The sequence below is a fragment of the Octopus bimaculoides genome, chromosome 11 (assembly GCF_046866305.1).
Source record: "Octopus bimaculoides isolate indiv1 chromosome 11, ASM4686630v1, whole genome shotgun sequence".
In the NCBI taxonomy this organism is placed as follows: domain Eukaryota; kingdom Metazoa; phylum Mollusca; class Cephalopoda; order Octopoda; family Octopodidae; genus Octopus; species Octopus bimaculoides.
Window position 1 is genome coordinate 1,164,980 of NC_142938.1, and position 27,835 is coordinate 1,192,814.

The window sequence follows — 27,835 nt, forward strand, 5'->3', positions numbered from 1 at the left end:
TCAAGTCATTTGACGCCTCGTACCTTTATTTCACAAATCGTTCATTTATCGCTTTGTCACCCGAGTTATTTCATGTCGAGAGAAACAGATGAGGAACGAAGTGGATGATCAACTTTGAATGAATATATAGAGACTGTGCCGAGTTCTGCATTTGTATGGCCAAACGCGGACGCACACCCACATTTGTTAAGATATACATTTGTATTTGCGTGTATGCGTATGTATATGTATATATATATGTATATATGCATGTGAGTATGTATATATGCCATTATTCAGTTTATTTCAACATTTCTTGCCAATAGAGAAAGAACCGGTTTCTAACCTAGATCCTTCATTGGGTCTTTTTGTATGTATGTGTGTGTGTGTGTGTGTGTGTGTGTGTGTGTGTGTGTGTGTGTGTGTGTATGTGTGCGTGTGTGTGTACATACATATACACACGCGTACACATATGTATATAGTGAACTGGAGCATGGCCACGACTTGTAATATGCTGTTTAGTAGAATCTCGTGAACAGCCAGAGTCGGTAGAGCATCGATAAAATGCTTTGTGACATTTGTTCCAACAGTGCTCTGAGATCAAATCCCAGCCGTGGTTCTCTTTGCGCTTCATTCTTTGATTGCTGATAATATCTGATGAGTGTTGGGCGGTGAAGTAGTGGAACTGCAAGAACGTCGGAGCGGATGCCTTGCTGTACTTGCATTGGTTGTTGGCATTCTGGGTTCAAATCTTGCTTTGGCCTATTTGGGTAGACTTGACTCTTTGGCAATTCGGGTGCCTTTAGTGGAGCTTACTCAGTTGCAAACATCTGGACGGACCAGGGTTTGGTTTGAGGATAGGACTGCGACGTTAAACGAGATCAATATCGATCTGTTTGTGTGTGGAATCCCTACAGTTGCGTACGTGTGTCATTATGTGCCTGGCAGGTGGCACACTGAGCACGTCCCCAAGTTACACAATTAGGAGAAAGAGGAGATGTTGGAGGAGGAGGGGAGAGAGAGAGAGAGAGAGAGAGAGAGTCATCTAGGATTTGCACTCACAACATTTGTCAAGTAAGGTCGTTATTTGATATTTAACACCGTCCTGTAGTAATGAAGTGAAAGAGAAAGAGGGGGGGGCAGGCAAAGGCCGTTGGTGGAAGGTTCTAGTTAAAGGTCAGCTTACAGACGATTGGTTGTTGAGTGGTCATGTGACATTTGCAACGGAAGAGTGCATTACACACATACACACACGCTCACCCGCGCACCCGCACACATTCTCTCTCTCTCGCTCTCTCTCTCTCGCTCTCTCTCTCTCGCTCTCTCTCTCTCGCTCTCTCTCTCTCTCACACACACACAAACATACGCGCAAATCCATACCTGCATATATGTTTACGTGCGGATAAATATGTGTATATGACTCTATATATGTATGCGTTATCCATATGTATTATCCATATGTATGCGTTATCCATATGTATGCGTTATCCATATATAAAGTAATTTTGCCAAGTTTGTTTTTATGTCGAATTATGATAAAAACAATTTAACATTAAAATGAAGAATTACTAAGATCTTTTTATAAAGTCCATATTTATCATACGTTTACAAGAAGAGTTGTGATAGTAACTTCGAAGTTTCGGTCTGCTAATCCTTGTTGGATAGTCCGACGAATGGCAGCAAGCAAACCAATGACTATTTTCCTTAAAATGCCTTGGTAGACTTATCCCCTCTAGCATTGACCATTTTTTTTTACGGCGACCGGTATTTAAATTAACAGTAACCAATGTATGTTTAACGTATTAAACAGGGTAAGTTATGATTCGAGGGACGCTTGGCTATTATTTCTAGCAGATAAATCTCGTGGGCAGAGTCTCCATTGTCTGTCTGGTTACTTCATATAAACCCAAGTAAAAGAGAGGGCGCTGGAGGAGGTCAGGGTCTATAAACTGGCGGGTAGTTTCAATCATAAAAGTTACCCCAGCAGGGGGTTAATGCGAATGACAGCTGTACTACACTCCGTCGCCAATTACCCACGCCCAGCTTCTTACAAAGTCCGGGTACAGATGGGTAGAGCCTTTATACTCGTCGCTTCCATGGAGACCAGAGACGACGACATTTCGCCAATGGACGTCGGCAGCAACAACAGCGCCATTTGCCACGACTCACTCTTCCTTTTCCTTTTCCTTTCTTTCTTTCCTTTTTGTTTGTTTCTTTCTTGTTTCTTTGTCTCTGTAATACACGCACACATACACATACGTAGATGAATGTATTTACTCTTACACAATCCCCGACAGGTATACACACACGCACGCACACACACACACACACACACACACACACACACACACACACACACACACACACACAAACAAACACACACACACACACACACACACACACACACACAAACACACACACACACATATATAAATAAGGCGAGTTGGCCGAATCGTAAGCACGCCAGGCGCAAAATACTTTGCGGCGTTTCGTCGGTCCTTACGTTCTGAGTTCAAATCCGGCAAGGTCGTCTTTACCTTTCATCCTTTCGGGGTCGATTAAATAAGTACCAGTTACGCACTGGAATCGAAGTAATCGACTTAATGTCCTTGTTTGTCCCCTCTATGTTTAGCTCCTCCTGTGGGTAATAAAGAAATAAATATAGTTAGTGCTCCAGCATGGCCATAACCTTAGGGCTGAAACGTATAAAAGAATATATTTATAAACATACTTGTGTCTGTATACACACACACATATATGCATATATATATATATATATATATATATATATATGCATGTGTGCGTGTGCATACGCGCGCGCTTGTATATATCATATACGTTTATGTGCGTATATGCCCGCCCTGTATAAATATGTGTGAGTCTCTCTCTCTCTCTCTCTCTATCTCTCTCTCTCTCCCTCTCTCTCTCTCTCTCTCTCTCCCTCTCTCTCTCTCTCTCTCTCTCTCTCTCTCTCTATATATATATATATATATATATACACACACATATATATATAGATAGATAGATAGATGGAATCGACATAGAAACCACAGTTTTGCTTTTTTGCTCGATATCATTGAAGTCGACCTCAATATCATGGAAATTTGAAATTTGAGTTGCGTGTTTAATTCATTGCACAAACATGGAACACTGACATACAATACTAAGAGTCCATCAATCGTTCTAGCTCCAGACAAACCTCAGCACGTGCGTAGTTTGCCGACCGGAAGTCGGATAACTTCACATCCATGGCTTGCTGGGAAACTCTGAGTACTGTGCGTCAGTGTACGTGTATGCATGTATGTGCATGCGCGCGAACGTGTTTTAGATATTCTTGAAAGCCAAAATCGATGCCAGATTTGGAAACTTAACAATATCGGTCTATGGTAAGTAACATTACCTGCTGTTTCAATATTTCAGGCTCCGGAAGGCGGCGAGCTGGCAGAAACGTTAGCACGCCGGGGGAAATGCTGAGCAGTTTTTCGTATGTCTTTACATTCTGAGTTCAAATTCCGCCGAGGTCGATTTCGACAGCCTCACCCTCCCACAAAACTTTCGGGCCTTGTGCCTGGAGTAGAAAAGAATATTTCAGGTTTCGGATTCCTTCTTCAAGAAATTTACAGAAGAAAAGAGTTGATGGTTGATTGTTCTGCTGTTCGGGTTGGACGAGACTTGACGTATCAGAGTCATGCTGCTTGGATGAGCTGATAAGAAGAAACTTGATGTCATGGCCGACTCGAAATTCACAATAAATTTGATTTCACAACAAGTTATATAATGATGTGCGCGTGTGTGTGTGTGAATGTTCTTGTAGATGGAATCTAATGGAACATTAATAGGCCACGTAGAAGAAACAACTTATAGCCAGATGTTGTGGGTATAAAATACAATCGTTAGTTCGACAAAATGTATTTTGTTTCGTGTAAAGGCCAGAAGGAATGTTGCGTTTATTTACTTAGTGGAGGAATAGGCCGAAAAATAAATCCTACAAGAGTTAGCCAGTTTGGCGGGTGTTGGAGAAGGGGGGGGGGTTATAGAGAGTGGGGAAGGTGGTGGTGGAGTATTTATAGACGTTCGTGACGACGGGGATATAGAAAGCGTTGAAGAGAAATCTCTGATGTCAGCGAGTGTGAGGGCGATGGTGTAGGTGGGGATAGTGAGTGAGGGGGTGGATGTGGGGGAGTAAAAGCAAAGGGGGGTGAATGTCGGTGGTGATGGTCGTGGTGGTGATGGTAAAGGAAGGGGTGGAGGTGTTGAATGTTGACAAAGCTACGGATTCACATACAACACAGAACTATGTTAGACATGTAAACATTCACACACACACACACAGATACGAATATACCTACACACCCACACATACATACGCACGCAGAAGATCACGTACATTCAGGGGTGTGGGTGTGGGTGTCGGATGACTTTTGTTTCTTTTGTAGTTTGTTCATCTATTTTTTCGGGGTGGGGGGTGGGATTCATTTATTTTTATCGCCACTTATTTTTTATTTGACTTTTTATTCATTTCACCCCCACCCCACCCATCCCAGTCAAGCGTTCGTGCTTTTCTTTAACGTGTTGATAATGTTGATTGTGGGGGGGGGGGGGGGGTTAGGTATTGTTGAAAATGTTGATGACGATAATGTTGCTGCTGCCGCTGCTGCAGGTGAAGACGATGATGATGATGATGATGATGATGATGATGATGATGATGATGATGATGATGAAAGTGATAAGCGTTTTAATGGAAGGGATGGTTATGTTGATAGTTTAATTGCCAATGAAGTTATAAGCAACCCTTGATAATTAGGGCTAATTATGCAAACTATGCCAGTCGTATCTGGGCTACGTTTACCAAGGTTCCAAGTCATATCTGGGCCCCATTTACCAATTAAATCCTCCGGATTTTCCTTCAGATATTGAGAAATAAACATGAAGGTCTAAATACCGGCGGCTTGTTTGGATTTCAAATCACACGATTTATCCGTAACTTTTTCTCTCCCGCGCTCTCCCTCTCTCCTTACCCCTTCTCTATCTCACTGATATATATATATATATATAGTGAGTCCAAGAATGGAGGTGGGGGTGTTGCATTTATTCCTCCAATATGATCGTTTCAGAAAAATGGTTCAGACCAAACACGATTATAAATAATGATTATGGAATATGTTGCGATATTACATATTAATTATGTCAATGGTTTGCCTGAACCATCTATAGGTGAAACGATCGTATTGAAACAGTAACTGTAATACCCATACCCCAATTCTAAGACTTACAGTGTAGTATTCCGTGACTAACACATTCTCCCTGGAATTTCAGTTTCTATGGAATAATTTGCTTTCAAGAAAACTGTCCATTTCTATGCATTTGTAGGATTCAGGTAACCAATTGGCGTTCTGTATAGATAGATAGATAGATAGATATACATATACATATACATGGTGAATGGCGAATACATATACATATATATATATATATATATATATATATATATATATATATATGTATATCTATCTATCTATCTATCTATCTATCTATCTATCTATCTATCTATTTATCTATCTATCTATCTATGTGTGTGTATGTGCGCATGTATATATATGTATGTATATGTATATAAATATATATACACACAAATGCACACGCATATACGTATACATATTATATATGTTATATATGTGTGTGTGTGTGTGTGTGTGTGTGCATTTCATCGATGCATGTGTGTGTGTGCGTGTATCACAAGTGTTATTAACAATACAACCGTCAACCTACATTCCTTACGCCTGCCTCCCCTATCTCCCCCTCCCCTCCCCTCCCCTCCCCTCCTCCTCCTCCTCCTCCACCGACCAATCGGGCCACCCCCACCACTTAGTACCCTTCACCCCACCCACCCCCAGACCAGCTCAGTAATGTTTGTCCATCAACACCCACTCAACTCCATAATTATATACCCCGTTGACAACTGTAAACTGATAGCGCCGGCAGAAACCACGTGCAACACTGATGATGATGATGATGACGATGATGATGATGATGATGATGATGACGACGATGATGGTGACGACGACGATGATGATGATGGTAAGGAAGAGGAGAGGAAGAGGTGGAGGTGGAGGAAGATGACGATAGGAATGTTGGTAATGACGATGATGAGGATCATGATGACGACGAGTATGATGTTGATGATGATGATGACGATGGTGACGATGATGGTGATGATGATGTTGATGATGATGATGATAAGGATGCTGATGATGATGATGGTGACGGTGATGATGTGGATTATGATGGTAACTAATAATGGTATATGTGAGCCTGGGCGGGTAAAAACGACAGAGAAAAGTTGGTGAGGAAACGGGTGAGAAGGGAAAGAGGGAGGGCTAAATAGAAAGAGAGAGAGAGAGAGAGAGAGAGAGAGAGAGAGAGAGAGAGAGAGAGAGAGAGTAAGAAGGACTGGAAGAGGGAGATGTGGTAGCAGAGGTGATAGGGTGAGGTAAGAGTTGAAATGTTTTGTTTGGAATTTTCGTGAAAGAATTATTAAAATAAAGGGAATCGGAGACGTGAAGGAAGGGGCAATGACGGAACGGAAGAGGGGGAATAAGCGGTCGTAACAACAACAACAACAACAACAACAACAACAACAACAACAACAACAACAACAACAACAACAACAATAATAATAATAATAATAATAATAATAATAATAATAATAATAAATAATAATAAATAATGATTTCTTTTATTAGCCACAGGGGCCTAGATGAAGGGGACATCACAAGGACAAACAACAATTTGTTTACGGTTTTACATAAAAGATGAGAAAGAAATGGAAAAGACGACGAGATGCGATGGAAGTATATACAACATATAAAATATGTGATAACAAGAATGATGCAGGCGTCCTGATACAGGAGAACTCCAGCTAGGGCCAATCAAGGAATCCTAGAGATCCCTGAACAACAAAGGCACGAGCCTCCTCCCAACTGTTGCCCTTCAATCTATAGGCGCATGCTTAGAGTAGGGCCATTCACTCTAACCAGTTTCGTCAGTCACCCATCTTTTCACCAATTCATTAGGAGTTAGCACTTGCCTCTCCACTCTCACTTTCCGTTCCAAGTGGAACTTAAAAAAGTCGATGAGAGCTTGAGCGGGGAGGAAGATGCGTTTCCTACAACCTTTCAGCCTCGTCCACCACATGATCTCTTTCGCAACTGGACGGAGGAATATCGCCTGCTCTGCTTTTTTAATGCCGGGGGCGATCTTCACGATGGATTCGTGCGATAAGCGTGCTCTTCCCACATGCAGTAACAACGGTTCCACAAGTCAGCAATTCTCAGAGACTGCAGGAGCGCGTGCAGAACGGTTTCGTCGCTCTGCGCGTATCTCAAACAGTCCCGTCGTCTGACAGCGCTTGTGTTCCTGTAGAGTTAATCTCGAACCGACAGTACTCCAAGCCAGGGATTTCTGGAAGTTATCCATGGTAGTACTGGGTCTGACAGTCCTCCGAAAGACAATACCTAGGCCATCCTCGAAAGCGCCAAGGGTTTCGCCCAGATTAGTAATAATCGCATTGTTGACTTGTAAGGAAAATGCAATCTTCTTTTCTACAAGAGTCCTGAAAAGGATTTCTGAGATCTGAAGAAACTTGTCGTCACCAAACCTGAGACATTATCTCTACTAATTCTTTAATGACATGTTTGAAAGCTGATTCATCGCAGAGGAGTTCCAGTCAGATGGAATCTCGAAGCGGTTTAAATGCACAAAGAACCTCTGATATCCAAGTGGCTAAAAAAATGTCAGCAAAAGAGAAACTGGGAGCCATGGCTTGGATCCCCCCCCCCCCCCCCACACACTTAGAGTATAAAAAGGCAAAGGGCCGAGATATTTGTCTGAGGGTGTGTTTCTTTCCTGAAGAGCGTATGGTGTTCAGCTCTCTTTAGAGTTTCGGACCACAGCATGTAATAATAATAATAATAATAATAATAATAATAATAATAATAATTATAATAATAATAATAATGATGATGATGATGATGATGATGATGATGATGATAATAACAATAATAATAATAATAATATTGATAATAATAAATGTTTCTACTTTTCTTCTTATTCTACTACTACTCATTATTATTATTATCATTATTATTGTCAATGGCAATGCTTAATAAAAGGACTAAGGAAGACGTTAAGCTTTGGTGTCGACAACGTTCGAACGCCCCGTGCCCGTGCCACGGCGTCACCATTCAGTTCAACGAGGAAATATGTCCAGCTGTATTTCGTCCTCTTTGGTTGTTTCCGGCGGCGCCGCCTCTTCGACAGAAGCAGCGAGGATCACCTCCAGGTGTTCTTCTTTTTAAATACATCCCCCCCCCGCCGCCCCCCTATCGCTCCGCCCACTAACTGGACCCTACAAAGGATCCCAGATTTCTCTTTTCATGAGCAGCTCCTTCTTAGTGACACTCCCAACGATCGCGGCGCAAGCGCACTCACACACACAAAGGCAAAACGCCCGATATAGAGACGTAATCCTCCATGCATGTGTGCGTGTGAGTGCGTGTGTGTGTGTTTGTGTGTGTATTTATCTATATATTTGTATGTATGTATAAATATATATAAATATATATACATACATACATACATGCGTGTGTGTGTATGTATTTGTCTGTATTATGTATGCATACACACATATGCCTATTTACACACACGCCCGCGCACATTCATAATTGTGTGTGTGTGTGTGTGTGTGTGTTTGTCCCTGCTTTGTTTATATCCTTAAAACTTCGACAAAAATCCTGCGATAGAATAAGATGGACTGAAGTTAAGTTGATGCGCTAAATCCTCCAAGAGGGTGGTCACACAGACACCCTCCTCCACACGGCCTTACGATCGTGAACCGGATACCGCTCATCACTAAGCCACGCCGCCCTTCACACACACACACACACACACGAATTACTACTACTACTACTACTACTACTACTACTACTACTACTACTACTTTGGCAAAAGGCCAATGCTCCACGTATTTCCAGGGGGGAAAAAAGGGGCATTTGAGGGTACTGAAGGAACTTACAGAAAAGTTGAAAATGATGATGATGATGATGATGACGACGACGATGATGATGATTTCTAACACAGTCAGAGAGCTCAGATTTGAGAGAAGAATGTAGCCGCAACGTCTGACTGGTATTGTATTATGTCGGTCCCAGAAACGTAAGAGACAAAATTTACCTTGCTGGGATTTGAACTCAGAACGTAAATAAAATGCCGGAACAAGAAATAAAAACTGGCTTGTCTGACACTCTGATGATTCTGCGACACAGGCCAAAGGTCACCTATTTTGGGAGATCCCTGCAAATACTTCACTGGTACTAAATGACCCCGGAAAGATGAAAGGCAAAGTTCACACCGGCGGGATTTGAACTCAGGCATAAAAGACACTTATTTTGTGCGTTGCCCTACAGATTGTGGCAGGGAGTTGAAGGAGACCCTGGAATCTTTGGAAGGCCAATATCCAGCTGTCATTTGGGGAGTATCAACTGGTGTTAATTACGGCGATTAATTATGACTGACATTCAGGATTATTGGTGGCCATCATGGTCGAGGGGATTGAGAGAAGGGGAGGAGAGGAAAACAAAGTCGAAAGTTTTGGGTGGACCCAGTTTTTGTACCATATTTCTTTGACATTAATGTCACCATGCACACACACACACACACATTTATGTACATAAAAACATACAAAATAAGCTCAAGAACACTTGTATATATGTATGTATGTATGCATGCATGCATGCATGTATGTGTGTATGTATATATGTGTATATATATGTGTATATATGTATATATATATATATATATATATATATATATATATATATATATATATATATATATAATATATATATATACATATATATCTATCGATCTACATTTATACGTAGACAGATAGATATACATATAACCATATATATATGAATATGCAAATGCGTGTACGCTTGTATATACATATATACGCATATCTCTATGAATACAAATGCATTTAGATATATAAATATACACACACACACATATATATCCGCCTTCTCATGCATACGCATACTCATATTTATACATACACACACACGCACATACACGTACATATATATAGGAATATATATACGCATATGAACACATGTAAATATACACACAATTATATAAAACAGACCTCCATACACACATTGGATATACATACATTCATATATGCACTCTTATATACGCACACACATATATTTGTATACAAACACACACAAGTATAATCATGTGTGTGTGTGTGTGTGCCTGTGTGTGTGTGTGTATCTCTGTGTGTGTGAGTGTATGCGTGTGTGTGTGTGTGTGTGTGGTTGTATACATAGGGTTAGAATCTAAGTTGTGTTGTCTTGAAGAATCTCTGCTTCTTGCATTATTCCAAATCCGTATGGAGATGTTACATTCGTGTGAGATATCCATAAGTGTATTCTTTGATTCTCCGTCTAAAGAATTTCCAGTCGGAGACATCTTCCCTATTTTCTACTCCATGTACAATTTAGTAACTCCTATTAGCAAACGGAACGTGTGTAATGGTGCATCAATAATACCAAAACGTTCTCCAGTCTCCTGTCTTCATATATGTGTATGTATGCTTGTGTTTGAATTTATAAAGACAGAGGGAGAGAGAGAGAGAGAAAGAGAGAGAGAGAGAGAGAGAGAGAGAGAGAAAGAGAGAGAGAGAGAGAGAGAGAGAGAGAGAGAGAGAGGGGGGAGAAAAAGAAATAGAGAGAGACCCAAACGGAAATAGAATGTTGGCTATTAGAATAGCCATTAGAGTGGTGTCTGGTTTGATTCGCTGATGAGTAGCCAGCAGTAATCTCAGCTCTCGTATATACGTATGCAGATATCTATATGTGTATTTGAATATACGTATATATATATATATATATATATATATATATATATATATATATATATATATATATATATATATATATATATGTATGTATGTATAGACCTTAGCGCTCATTTCCAAGCAGGTTGATGCTCATATGAATATGTATGTATATTTGTATATACAAATGTGTGCGCGTGCGTCGGCATATGTGTGTATATGTACATATTTATACATATATACATGTGTACGTCTCTTTCCCTCTCTCTCTCTCTCTCTCTCTCTATATATATATATATATATATATATATATATATGTGTGTGTGTGTGTGTGTGTGTGTGTGTGTGTGTGTGTGTGTGTGTGTGTGTGTGCATGTATATATATATACATACACACACGCACGCACTATTAAATATGTCCTGTAATTCTGTATTATTTATTCTTATAAATGCGATTATCCGGCTTTAAACGCATTTCTTCCACACCCCCGCCAATCACCGCAATGCCCAGCATCTCCCCTCCCCCCTTCCCACCACTTTATCACTCTCTTCTCCTCCTCCCACCACCACTATTCTCCCCACGCACCTCCGTCACTTGCCACTTCCAAGGGAAATTCCTTCCTGAACAAAACGACTTGTTTCCATTCCTCCCTCCCCGCATGTTCGGGCCCCACCTCCATCCTCCCACTCACCTCCCCCTGTTACCGTTCCCCCATATCTGGACACCCCCCCTTCTTTGATCCGCCCTCCACCTCCCAAATACCTCACGCTCTGTCTGATAACTGCTGCAGCCACTGTTCAATGTTGTGTCGGAATGTTGGAAGGACTCGGAATTACCACTTGCAGACATTTCTCCGACATTCCATTAGAGTGATTTACATGGCATCGCTTCATGAGACCATGGAGGAATGGTGGTGCCGGTGGCGGCGGCGGTGGCGGTGGCGGTGGCAGTGGTGGTGGTAGTGGTAGAGCTAATGGCGGTGATTGTGGAATTGGTGATGACTGTGGTGGTGGTTGTGGTAGTAGTGGCGGCGGAGGTAATGGTGGTGATGGTGATACTTATTGTGGTGGTGGTGGTGGTGGCGGTAGTGAGGCTTTTGGCGTAATAATGTTGATGATGATAGTGATATTGTGATAATGTTGGTGTTGATGTTAATGTCTCGTCTGGAAACGACCAGTTTTTCTGATCCTCCTGTTGCTCCAGCATGGCTTAGCTTTCGTTCGAAACATACCGCGTAATCCCTTTCTCTCTCTCTCTTGTTCTCCTTTTCTCTTTACGTCTTTTACTCTCCCAACCCCTCTTTCTTCTCTCTCTCCCCCTCCCCTCAAATGACGTCATTTATCGAAGTCAATCAAATAAACGGCAATCGTTTTGACAAAGAAGAATGATGTTAAAATATGCGTGCGATGCGTGCGTGCGTGTGTGTGTGTGTGTGTGCGTGTGTGTGAGTGTGCGCGTGCGTGCATCTGCGTCTGTATTATGTAGACATCGATTTCTCACATTACGCAGGTATTGATTTTTTCGCACACACACACGCACACACATATACCCAGACAGACACGTGTGTATGTGTATATGTGTGTGGTGTATATATACCCTCAAAGATCAAGAGAAAATGAATAAATAAGTAAATATGAAGAGATATTTATGCTGTGATTATTTGATTTATTGAGCATTGATTATTGATTACTAGTCGTTGTTGTTGTTATTATTATTATTATTATTATTATTATTATTATTATTATTATTATTATTATTATTATTATTATTATTATTATTATTATTATTATTAAGGCGGTGAGGTGGCAGAATCGTTAGCGCACCGGGCGAAATGCTTAGCGGTATTTCGCCCGTCGCTACGCTCTGAGTTCTAATTCCGCCGGGGTCGACTTTGCCTTTCATCCTTACTGTGTCGATAAATTAAGTACCAGTTGCGCACTGGGGTCGATGTAATCGCCTGGGCCCCCCTCCCCCCAAATTTTAGACCTTGTGCCTATAGCAGAAGGGATTATTAGTGTATTTCTAAGGTTTTTCAGATGTTTTTTAGATTGGATGGTATTTGCTTGCTATTTCTAGTAGGGCAAAGTGACTGCAGAAGTTCCTTTGGTAGTTCACTGTTAGATATTCATCTCTGATAAATGACCGACTCTTTTAATAATGGCAAAAACCAGTGAAGTACCGTTCTGGTGAGGCGTCGCATACATCGCCTGTAACCTGACCGAGTTCTGCAGTTGTCTCTGGAACGGAATAAATGATCGTTTTGACGAAAACTAGGTTTTTTAATTTCCCATGGCGCACATCATAAGGCATATAAAAAGAAGACATTGCCAATATGAACAATCAATTTAATCGAGGGCGAGAAAGCGAAAGAGAAAAGGGGGGAAAGAATCGGAATCGAGTTAAGTGAAACTGGCTCATCCTGGCAATGAAACCACATCGCAAGAAGTGTTTTTCTTTTTCTTCCTGTAATTTAAGCCCTTACATAAGGTTTAGGTAGTGGGGCTAAAACTTATCAGTTCTTGCACAGCATGAAGCAGGATCGTTGACACCCGGGGTAAGAAATTGGTAAATATTTCTGTAGGGACGTAAGTGGAAGACGAGTAGCGATGGGGAGCAGGAAGACAGCTGACGGAGGAAGAGTTGGAGTTCAATTAATATAGAAGGTGCATTGTCTTGTGTGACTGTCAGGATGAGAGATACATTGATAGACAGATAGACAGATAGATAGAAAGAGAGAGAGAGAGAGAGAGAGATAGAGAGAGAGAGATAGAGAGAGAGAGAGAGAGAGAGAGAGAGAAAGAGAGAGAGATAATACATACATATATACATATACATACACACACACGTACACTCATATGAAAAGAGAGAGTGTGTGTGTGTGTGTGTGTATGTGTATCTAGCTGTGATCAGACATCGCTCTATCAACAGCAACACCTCACCACTTCATGATGGCTGACATTTCTTTACCATAACGCTTCCGTATAGATACATACATACAAACAAACCAAAGAACACAAAAGAGACATTGACAACAACGCCACCATCTTTTTCGTAGCAGTTTCTTCTGCGATTTTTCTCGTATTTTTAAATCATTTTCTTTCCGTTTTTGCCCCGAGTTTGATCTTTTGATGATTGTATAAGGAGAGGAGGGAGGGGAGGAGGGAGGAGGGAGGGAGAGAAAGAAGAGGAGAAGAAGAAAAAGATTGGAAGAAAGAGAGGGAAAAGGAAGTAAGAAAAGAAGGCATCCAGGAAGTTAAGGGAAGAAGAGAGAAAGTAAAGAATACCGGAAGACAAAGAGAAAAAAATTGGAAGAAGAAAGAAAGAAAGAAAAGAGAAAAAAGAAAAGAAAGAAAAGAAGAAAGATTGAAATGTTTGGATGGAATCAGCAGGATGGAAATAACAGAATTGGTTTTTGTTCAATTCTGACTCTTTTTTAAAGATGTGGTCGCTCTATTTGCCTGAAACAGCAGTCAAATCTCTCTTAACTCATAGAGTATCGTCTTTTAAATGGAGGGCAGATCAGATAATGTCATCTTAGGAATACGACTGAGAGAATAAGTTGGTCACAGGTGGATTTTCTTTGATCATAGATCGGTTGGATCTGGTTTGATCTGGAATTGCGCGCTTCAATACTGTCATGTATATGTAATTATATTCGTGCTTATATCTTAATGTCTGTCTGTATGTCGAATGGCCCCTGATTTCAATGCGTTTAGACTCACTTTTTTTTTTATTATTTACATTGCAAATGTTATCAAACCGTAAAATAAATAATAAAAAAAATATTTGCAGACGACTTTAGGCTTCAGAAATTCCTCAAAGGCTTTCTGTGACTGAACAGAACTCCATTCCGATCCATTTACTGTGGTTCGATGGGCGGGAACCCCCCCCCCCCCTACCAAACCTAAACAAAGAAAAAGAAAACAAAAGAAAAAAACATGCTAAAAGAGGAAAAATTCCAACTGATCCATTTTGGTAAAGAAAATCTTGTTATAGAGCCATATTCTCTTCGTTCGAAGAAAGTCTTCGCAATGTCAGATAACATCAAAGATCCAGGTTGAACTTTTGACAACAACCTAAGGTGAAGTGTGCACGTCTATAATGAAGTCGATATGGACAGCAGAATGTGTTCTAGGATCCTTGGAACTTTCCAGTCCAGAGACCTTGATACCATCAATATTTTCTTTATGTTTGTTAGGTTTCGCCTTGAATATTGCTGCCCACGGGGATCGTCTTACAAGAAACAAACCATTATGAGACTTGAGGCATCCAATGGTCAATCTCGAAAATAAAAGAATAAATAAATGGCATGATAGCTATTGATTCTTGGCATCGGCTCAAAAAGCTAAAACTCTGATCTCGCCAACGCCACGTGATCGTTGTATCTTCTGTAGAATGTGGAAAATATTCCATCAAAATTGTCCGAACGATGTTGGAATCAAGTTCAGAAATCATTCAAGGTTTTGATCCCAAAGCCACTCGATCCCTACAAAAACTGAGCTCATATCACATAGCAGCATTGCAACGCATTTTGCCTCAAGTTTTCCTGTTTTATCCAACATTGTTATTCAGAAAGAAATCAAAGAAGAAAAACTCGCCATTGCATACAAAATTCTTCCAGGGACACCCCGCCCAAAACAATTCCATCGTCTGGTTATATCACAGCAAACAATTCCATACCTGATGCCACAAATTATCACTCAAAATACTACCTTATGTGTTGCTGACCTAGGTAAACATGGCTTGGACGAATAATGGCCAAAACCTGTCTGTTGACTAAATTTTATACACACATACACACGCATGCACAGACACACAACGCACACGTGCACATACACACACGCACGCACGCACGCACGCTCACACACACCCGCATATGCATTGCCGCTTATGAAGTTGAAAATGCACTGAAAATAGTTAAAATATTTTTTATTAATGTCATCCTTAACTAACGACGCCAAACGTTGTCACTTGATACTAAACACACGGACGTCGCGGGGAATCTTCAAAATTTCTAAGATCAGTTTTTCTCCCAAGAAATTGCTTCACCGCAGGCAACCGTGGACTGCAATTGCTTAAAGTGTCGTGTAATGGGATCGAGCTTGAGTGTGTAGATTCGAAATTGCAAAGGGAACTTCTTCATAACACAACAATGTACACACACACATGCATAGAAATTATTGTATGTATATATATGTATGTGTGTGTGTGTGTGTGTGTGTATGTATATGCATATATATGTGTATATATATATATGTATATATGTATGTATGTATACATATATATATATATATATATATATATATATATATATATATATATATACTTACACACACATACGCACACACAAATATATCCATAAATATACTTATACACACACACACACATATATATATATATATATGTATATATATATATATATATATATATATATGTAGGTATATGTCCATAGCCCCATCCACACCCACCAAATACATATGTTTAGTGCCATGCATACCCTTTCTGTAATTGTAGTAGCAGCATCCGTAGAAGCGGAGAAATACCAACCCGAAAGCCAAATGTAAGGAATGGTACTTAATTAGGAAATCAATAGCTAAAGTTGCCGAAGAATATGTCTTGCTAATGTTTTCTCGGAGAATCAGATCTGTCTTTAATTCTTTCTAAATGTCTCTTATGTATCAATAGCTCTGAAATATGTCTTAATGATGTACGTCTTGCTCCTCTCAAATATCGCTCTGGCCAGCTATACATGTGTATGTGCCTCTGTATTTGGATACACACACACACACACACACACACACACACACACACACACGCGCATGCATATATGTGTGTGTGTGTGTGTTTCATTTTGAAAAAAATATGCCCCCTAATGGCGTCTTAAGTTGCCCAACACATTCATTTATAAATGTTCAACATACGAGCATATACCACTGACACGTACACGCACACGCACACGCACACGCACACGCACACATTAGTATACATACATACATACATACATACATACATACATACATACATACACACACACACATATATATATATATATATATATATATATATATATATATATATATATATATATATATATATATATATATATGAAACTAATACCAACCCTAGGGGTGTGACTGAAGTGCCATCTGATGGCAGAAAAATTTCGGAAAAGATCCCAAAAGTAATATATATATATATATATATATATATATATATATATATATATATATATTTATATGTATATATATTATATAGCTGTATAAATAGATGGCTAGATAACCAAACAAACCATGTAATTTTATATATAAATAATATTACATCTTTCTCAGGAATTGGCAGGATACTATCCTGTTTCTTTACGGATCACTGAGGAACTGTAACATAATAATAATAATAATAATAATAATAATAATAATAATAATAATAATAATAATAATAATAATAATAATAATAATAATAATAATAATAATAATAATAATAATAATAATAATAATAATATTAATAATAATAATAATAATAATAATAATAATAATAATCGTGGTGGATTGGAAGAATTTTTCGAGCTTGAGATAAACTATGTTGCAGTATTTAGTTACGGTCCTCTAGGTTAAAAGTTCAAATCTCAACACGCCTTTTATCTTTCCAGTCTTGATGATAAAATCAAAATCCTTGGTTGTGGGATCGATATGGATTTAATCAATGACCACTCAGTTGGTTTCTGAGATTATTTCCCCACACTGATCCCGGTGCTCACCTACTCACATACACACTTTGAGACCTATATGTGTGAGTGTGTGTGTGTGTGTGTGTGTGTGTGTGTGTGTATGTATTGTATATATATATAACACTATTTACACCTTGTTTCTAACTCTTTGTTAGTTTATTTTTGCATTTCTTTTATAATGGGCATGAAGGTTTAGATGCCTGTGGAGTATCTCTTTCTTCCATTATAATTGTTTTGTAGTTTCAAGGAGCTGGAACGAGGCGCCGATTTGTGACGCCTGTGCGAAGCGAGGTGATGAGAATGGCTCCTTGGTACATCACACGGTCGATGCAATAGATATAAATATGAATATTACATATATGTGCCAGAAAGCAAAAGAGGAGACACAACCAAGTAGAATGTTTAAGAGAATATTTATTGATGATATGTTAACATGTGTGTCTGTGTGTGCGTCATTATATATATGTGTGTATGTGTGTGTTTGTGTGTGTGTGTATTGTGTTTGTGTGTGTGTGTGTATGTGTGTATGTGTGTGTGTATAGTTGAAATTTATAGACGAAGACAGGTGTATGAGCAACAAGCAAACGTATTAGTTTGACGCTCGGGAAAAATGAAAAAGTCTTTTACGTTTCGAGCCTACGCTCTTCAACAGGAAGGAATAAGAGAAAATAAACAGAGAGAATAAAAGAAACCTGTAAGTTTGAATGCATACATAAATGCACACACAAACACACGCGTACAGAAACATACACGCACATATATATGTGTGTGTGTGTATGTTTATGTATCTTTTTAATCGCGATGATCGTGATGGTGACAGTGAAGAAAGCATTGAGAACAGTAACGATGGTGGTGGTGGCGGTGTTAGTGGTGGCGGTGTTGGTGGTGTTGGTGGTGGCGGCGGTGGTTCCATTTCTTCGATATTCTCTGCTTCAGTCTGAACGCGATGTCGTTTCATACAACCAAGAGTATCATCAGGTCGAAGTAATTAAATTTCTAATTACTGAATCATCGTTATTGATTAGTGTCGTGGCTTTCATCTTTGTTTTGACAAGACACAGGGTCGAGTGAGCGGGAGGGGGGTGATGGGACGGTGGATGAAATGATGACGGTTGAGTGTGTGTGTGCGTATGCGGGGGGGGGCAGTAGATGTGATTGTGTCGATTGTAGTGGGGGCGATATCGATGATAATGGGGGTAGGGGTGGTAGTGACTATCGCAACGAGTGTGGCGGTGGCGGTGGTGGTGTGGATAGGGATATGCTGATGATGATGATGACATTGATGATGATGATGATGATGGAGATGTATGAAGATGGTGATAGTGGTCATGGTAGGGGTGGTGATAATGATTACGATGATGATGATAATGGTGATGATGAACGTGCTATTGATGATGAGGTATGATGATGAAGAAGATAAGGATGAAAATAACGAATGTACAGATGACAATGATAATTATGATAATTTTCGAACTGTCGATGCTTTGAGGAAAACCATAGCTGTTGTTGTTGTTGTTGTTGTTGTTGTTGTTGTTGTTGTTGCTATTATTATCATTATGAAAACGGTGAGCTGGCAGAATTCTTTAGCACACCGGATTAAGTGCTTAGCGGTATTTCGTCCATGTTTACATCCTGAGTTCAAATTCCACCGTGGTCGACTTTGCCTTTGATCCTTCGGGATCGATAAAATAAGTACCAGTTGATTACTGGGATCAATGTAATCGACTATCCCCCTTCCTCGAAATTGCTGGCCTGATGCTAAAATTTGAAATCATCATCATCATCATCATCATCATCATCATCATCATCATCATCATCATCATACGCTACTCTCCTTCCTCATTCCAAACGAATATGGCTGCCCTTCCTCTGGAAGCATTATATGATCATGTACATCCTTCCTCTACAAATATCACATTACAAAGTGCCAGGTCCTTGTGATCGATAAAATAACCGGTTTTCCCAAATTAATCGGAATGATTGATAAATATTCTGATTGAAGATCAAGGCTGATGAAAAATACTATTTTAAATTACAAAAAAGATTATTTAATAATTAGTTTCCATTATTCTACATTCTTAATTAGCAGAATTTTTATTCAATCGCATTCCATACCATTCCAGTCAACCCGAGAAAAATAAAAAATTCCTCAATTGCAATGGTTTTTCTCTCCTTTTCTTCAAAATTATCGAAATTTTCAGCAACCATTTTATTGTTAGAACTGAAGTCATTTGTGAGGGCCTCGGACCAGTCAGTGTCTTTGCATATTTTTGTTCGTTGATTCATAACCACATGTCACTATTAAGACGGATTAACCGAATCGTCAGAACATCCGACTATTGACATAAAGACCTCACCGACATTCTACAGAATATGTTCCAACTCAGGAGTCCCCATGAAAAATGTTTTAAACCGAATACAAAAGCGAAATATCCGACTAAAGTTCCAATGTTTCCGAGGTCGATTTTTACTTTGATCCTTCCAGGAATCGATAAAATTAAGTTCCAATCAAATGCTAGGGGGTTCGATATAGTCGATGTTTCCCAGTTTCCATGTGAAGGCGCATGGCTCAGTGGTTAAGAGCGTCGGGCTCACAATCATGAGATTGTGAGTTCGATTCCCGGACCGGGCTACGTGTTATGTTCTTGAGCAAGACACTTTATTTCCCATTGCTCCAGTTCTCTCAGCTGTAGAAATGAGTTGCGACGTCTCTGGTGCCAAGCTGTATCGGCCCCTTTGCCTTTCCCTTGGATAACATCGGCGGCATGGAAAGGAGGGGAGGCTGGTATGCATGGGCGATTACTGGTCATCCATAAACAACCTTGCCCGGACTTGTGCCCCGGAGGGGAACTTTCTAGGTGCAATCCCATGGTCATTGATGACCGAAAAGGGTCATTACCCTTTTATCCAGATACCCACCCAAATAAGTTTCCGTTTCAAAAGGTTGGAAATCAATGTAAAATAGAATATATTTCATGGAAACGTGTGTAAATTAATACAATCGGTTGAAGTGACCCCAGTATATGACTGTATATGTTTATTTCCTCTGTCCCAGGAAGATGAGAGGCAAAGAGTGAAAATTGAACTCAAGATGAACAAGGACGTTACTAAGTACCACACAACACTTGACCCAGTACTTTTGAACAACAATAGCAAGAAGAAGAAGAAGAAGAAGAAGAAGAAGAAGAAGAAGAAGAAGAAGAAGAAGAAGAAGAAGAAGAAGAAGAAGAAGAAGAAGAAGAAGAAGAACTATAGTGTCAAATTAAGACATAAGAGCAGTGATTTTAAGGGGTGGGGCAAGTTGATTTAATCGATCCAGTACTTGATTGGTAGTTTATCGATCTCGAAACGACGAAAGGCAAAGTTGATATTGGAAGGATAAAAAGTGAAGCGGATTTCGGTGCAAATGGAATTGAGAACAAACTCGAAAATATTTTTCAAAAACTTGATAACTTTTGCTGCCATAACGGGAAAATCTTGTATTCATCTCGTTTGTTGTCTGCAGTCAATCATCATGGGGTGGGCGTGGGGGGGGGGAACAGACGGACACACTTCCGGTGACATCACGTGACATTACCTAGTCTAGACGATAACAGTTCATCTGTGTTACGTTGCGTCACTGACAGCTTGGACTTGTGTGATAATATTAATGAATGGTCACAGAGTACAGGGAAACACACGTGCACACACACATATATGTACACACACACACACTCACACCCCCACACACATGCCTGCACGCATACATATACATGCACATATATGTACATGCATACACATATATATATATATTTATACATACATACATATATACATACATAAGCATACACACTCAAACATACATATATATATATGCATATATGTAATGTATATATGTAATGTGTGTGTGTGTATATACATATGTATATAATATTATAATGTGCGTATATACATACATATATATGCATATATACACACAATACATACGTACATACGCCGGCACAAGCACTCATCTTACGCACATCTCTCTCTCCCCCTCTCCCCACGCTCTCCAGTCGCCTTGCCTTCATCACCCTGTCCCTCACTACATGTGTGTGCATGTGCGAGTGTGCATGCGCGGGTGTATGATTGCGTATGTGTATGTTTCTATGTGTGCGTGCACTCGTATACTAACATAGAAGCGTACATAAATGTCAAACAGTGATATTTCCGAGCGGCTGTCCACGGGCGCCAGCGGGAGCACACTGCGTGAAATCTACACTGGAGTCTGCTTTAAAATTACACTAACGCATTTAATAACACATGTATACACTCTCCAGCAACATTACGACAGGTATGTATATACAATCACAAAAAAGACAACATAAAAGCCACTTATTTTCTTTTATATATACTGCCTTCTCGTGTTATTACCCTTGGGTGTATATAATACATGTGTATAAAATTGCGGGGTATATCACAAGGCAATGGATATCACAAGCAAATAAACACACCGCGAAAATATATAAACACTGCGATATGCACACACGACATATCATATCATATACCTTTTGTATTGATGTTACTTTTATCGGTAGGAATATATGTATGTGTCTGTCTGTCTATTCATCTCTGTTTCTCTATCTCTATCTATACATGTACACGTACATACATATATACACACATACATACACATATATATACACATGTATGTATATATATATACATATATATATGTATACACACACACACACACACACGCACACACACACACACACACACATACACACACACACACACACACACACACATACACACACACATATATATATATATATATATATATATATATATATATATATGGCCGCGCGTGAATCTCTCGCCTGTACACACGCGCGCAGAGTTAGGTTTATTTTATAATTAGTTCTTTCACGGTGAAATCAAATACCTCAATCAGCATTACTCCCACACAGAAATAAAAAATAAAAAATGAAAGAAAAAAAAACAGAAAGCCCAAACATAACACTCTTCTAAAACAAGATGTCAGCTGCTCCGTCACAACCTTAAACAGGCATCCACCCTCCATTATTATCCTATTCTTTTCTTCTCCCTGTAAACATCCCGTTATCGCCTTAAAAGAAAATCCCAATTTCCAAGTTTGCCACAAAGACGAAAAAATAGAGACTTTTTTTTATCTGAAGTAGTAGTAGTAGTAGTAGTAGTAGTAGTAGTAGTAGTAGTAGTAGTAGTAGTAGTTTAGCCCCTCGTTGGCTCCTGATTGAGCAAACATTGTGTCAGAGTATCCCTAATATTGTTCATCCAATCTCTTATCGTTTCGGGTCAAAAATATGGCGAGGACAACCGCCTGGTGTAACAACATCCCTTGGTTCTAAAATGTCGTAGCATAGTCTACAAGTTGTGGATATGTCCACTCTAGCTGTTCCTTTCTCCTAAATGAATTGTGATACAGACACGTGACACCTCACAGTTCCTTAACATAAATGAGTTTATGGTTTTTATACCAACTCTTAAATGCATTTGCGGTTAGTCTAATAAAATCCCTTTCGTTGCAATCTACTTGCATTAGGATGATTCTATAAATCACTAACTTAGAAAGAAACAAAGATTTTAGTGAGAGAACAGCATAACAAGTTTCTACAGCTATAAATTGATTATTGGTTTATGTATTTCTAAATGAGCGTCTTAGCGGTAGGAAACGACGTTGTCCAGACGAGACTGGTTCACTTTGACGTTACAGATATTGAAATATTAAGAGTATTTATATGTAGTTCAGATGTGTGAGCGTGTATAGGAACGTACATTGTATTTTAGTTTCTCGCTAAATCCACTTCTTTCTTGTTAGTGCATCGTTTTCGTGGGAGACGGTCCTGTTGAAATGTCACCGGTTAGAATGGAAATATTATGTCTGATGATGCAAGATAATAGGTAAAAACAATTACTGCACAAGGTTGATTTTGCTGCCGGAACTCCAATTTGAACTGCAACTAAAAGCAGGGATGTTGTAGCTGCTTAATGACGACAGGCAGTTTAACCATTGAGCAGCTATATGTATAACAGAATAAAAGTATAAACAGGCAAACAACTGGTATAAGGTTAAACGACGACATTTGAACATCATCGTTGAGTTGTTACCTGAGTATCGACTTTAAAAAGGAAGGAAATAATCAGCGGGGGGGGGGGGGGGAAGATTATCTTGGGGTCGGCATGATCCAAAAGCTAAAACGATGCAAGTCGCATTGTGACCAGCGATGTATAACAACATCCTATAGTCTGGTCAATCACGTGACACATACACACACACACACACACACACACACACACACACCGTATGACGCAAAATAGAGCATAATACATAAATATAAGCATTGATAATGATGATGGTGGTGGTGGTGGTGATACTGCTGATGGTGGTCATAATGATATTCATAATGATGGAGATAATGATGCTAATGATTGTGATGATGATGATGTTAATGATTATGATGATGGTGATGACGATGATGTAGCAGTCAGTGATTAAAATTAATTGTGAAGTGTTGATGTGTAGACGGCAGTAAAGGCGTCGGTGGAGATGACATGAGCAGAACAGGGAATGTGTGTGTGTGTGTGTGTAGCGGAAGTGGCGAGGTAAATAAAATAAATGGTTGTATGAGAAGGCGAGGAGTTTGGTGGAATAATAGATGTCGGTGGGGGGGGGGGAGTGTAGGTTGGGAGGGGCGGACTTTGGTGGCGGCGGCGGTGGCGGTGGTGAAGCTGAAAGATGTTTGAGGTGAGATGCTTGTGAAAGAAAACACAGTTAAAAACCTCCTCCTACTCCTGCAGGTCTCCCTACTCCCCCTTTCACCCCCCGCAGGTCTGACTCATCAACTTTATCTCCCTGTAGTGTTGTTCTTTGGAAAGCCTTATGGGTTTGTTAAGGATGAAAGGGGTCAAGAACGATAAAGGTAAAAGGAGAGAGAGAGAGAGAGAGAGAGAGAGAAAGGAGTAGGTAGAAAGAGAGAGAGAGAGAGATTAGAGGGAGTGAGAGGTTACAGAAAACAGAGAGAGTGAGTGAGCGGAAAGAGGGAAAAAGTGACGGAACAGAGAGAACGGAGACGGAGCGTAGAGAGGAGAAGGGAGAGTGAGAGAAAGGAGGAAGAGAGTAAGGAGAAAGAGAGATGAAAGAGAGAGAGAGAGAGAGAGAGAGAGAGAGAGAGAGAGAGAGAGAGAGAGAGAGAGAGAGAGAGGGAGAGGCAAGTAAAATGGCTGAAATTGGCTGCAGGTAAGGATTCTTTTAACGGATCCATAATCAATGACTTTCCAGCCATGAAAGTCACATCTTTTATTTATAGCCCAGGCAACGGCTTAGGGATTAGGGTTAGGATTAGGGTTAGGCTTACATCATCCAATCTATTCTTTTCTAAGACGGCGATCTATTAAACGAGGTGAAATTTAGCTGCTCATTCTAGCTGGTCAAATGACCGCCTCGGAGCTGCTTCATTGGCAAAGGGTTGTGTTGCGGTGAAGGCAACAGAGACTCCACCGCCTCTGTCACTACTACTACTACTACTACTACTACTACTACTACTACTACTACTACTACTACTACTACTACTACTACTATATTGCACCTTTATACATTGCCAACACCGTCAACACAAACGACTAACGTCAAAGTTATTATCGACGCTTCACTGATATAACAGAGCTGCAGTCGGGACCACCACCGGCTCCACCACTATCAGTGAAGTCACCATCACCATCACCCCCCACCCCCACCCCCACCACTACCACCAATACCACCACCACCACCACTACCACCAACACAACAACAACAACATCACAGAACGTAGACTAACAAACAATATACCAATGTTTTGAACAGGTGTAAACATAAATGCACGTACACACAGAAAAGCGTAAATATGAACGTACCCGTGTGTGTGTGTGTGTGTGTGTGTGTGTGTGTGTGTGTGTGTGTGTGTGTGTGTGTGTGTGTATGTGTGTGTGTGCGCGCGCTCGTGTCCGTGTTAGTGTATCTCCTCCACCACTTCACAAACAGTGTTCTTTCGTTTATGTCCCTGTAATCTAGCGGTTCGGTAAAAGAGGCCGATGGTATAAGTAGTAGACATAAAAAAAGTACTGCAGTTGATTTATTGAGCAAAAACTTTTCAATGTGGTGCTCCAGCGAGGCCGCTGTCCAATGACAGAAACAACTAATGGATTGTATATATATTGAGAAATCTGCAGTTACTCTATCCAGATTACAAGTTCAGGTTTATACCTGTGATTATTGGGGGCCTGGGATATGTACCACACTGCCTTTAATACCAATATTGAGAAATTAGGCTTCTCGAATACTACAGATCCAGTCTATCACTGGAACAGTAAATATCTGTAAAACCTTCCAGAAGTTTATCATTTAGATATATGTGAGCATGTCTGGATATGCAACTATATGCATGAGAATACAGACATAAAACAAAACGTACAAATCTGCACATACACATACATACATACATACATACATACATACCCTGTTGTTGATGCTGAAATTCCAATAAAGGAGCCTTGGATCTGGATTAGAAACCGGTTCTTTCTCTATTGGCAAGAAATCTTGAAATAAACTGAATAATGACACACACACACACACACACACACACACACACACACACACACACACACACACACACACACACACACACACACACACGCGCGTGTGTGTGTGTTTACGTATGCGCGTCTCTATGTACTTATAGATAGTTATGAGACTCTAGTGAAGATATTGGTATGCACCAACCGACCTACCGACCTCCCATCCTACCTCCCCACCACCGACCAATGGCATAAGGCGGATGTATTGTCCATTGTTCGAACACCTTGGTTGGCGTCGTCCGGTCGATATTCGGCCAAGAATATACACAGGAACCTTCATAATACCGTTTCCGCCACAACTTAGCATTTCTGCCCGACAAAAGCACAATGCCAAACCTTTACTGACAGACGGAAAAAGGAGTGCGAATGTATGTATGTATGTATGTATGTATGTATGTATGTATGAATACATGTATGTGTGTATGAGTGTATGTGTGTATGTGTACGTGTGTGTGTGCATGTATATATAAATTATTCATACTTGAATATATGTAGATATAAACATACAGACATATTGATAGACACACTCACGCACACACACATACATTATTTCAGATATATTTATACATACGTGTATATATACAAAATACACGCACACGCATACATGTATATGTATGTAATGGTTTATATTCTATTCATACTCATATACATAGATATTTCTATATTTATGTACACATGTATATATATATATATATATATATATGTGTGTGTGTGTGTGTGTGTGTGTAGATATATCAATATCTAGGTGTACACGCACTCTTAAACACACGCACACACTCACACGCACACACTCACACGCACACTTACACACACGTTTTTGCTTTCTCATCGCAGTTGAGTAGAAGAAAATGGTGGGGGGGGGGGGAAAGAGGTGTAGAATGTGACCTTGTTGACAATTTGGTCAAGTGGCTTCCGAAGGAAATTTCCAAATTCTAGAAGTAATAAATAACTTGAGAAAAAAAAATAAAGAAAGAAACGACTCATTTGAAGAAAAGTCCGACCTCAGCTACCGCAACACACACACACACACACACACACACACACACACACACACACACACACACACACACAATATACACAGACTTATATATGCATATATGTATGTATATATATATATATATATATATATATATATATATATATATATATATATACATATATATATTAATGTATGTATACATAAATGTACGCATATACATAGATATATACATATACACACACACATTGTATATATATATATATATATATATATATATATATATATATATATATATATACATATATGTATGTGTATATATATCCAAATGAGTACACGCACACACACACACGCACACACAATGGAGTGAAACCTTAAGCTCAAATATACGTGCCCTCCCACATGCATATACAGACGCACAAATACTCATAACTACATTCACAAACCCCCACCAACACATACATACACACAACGCATATGTACATACACATTTGTACCTAAGTGCATACACATATTTCGGCAGCCTGAAGAAATACGAAATAATTCGATAAAGCGATGAGGAAATTCTAATAATAATAATAATAATAATAATAATAATAATAATGATGATGATGATGATGATGATGATAATAATAATAACAA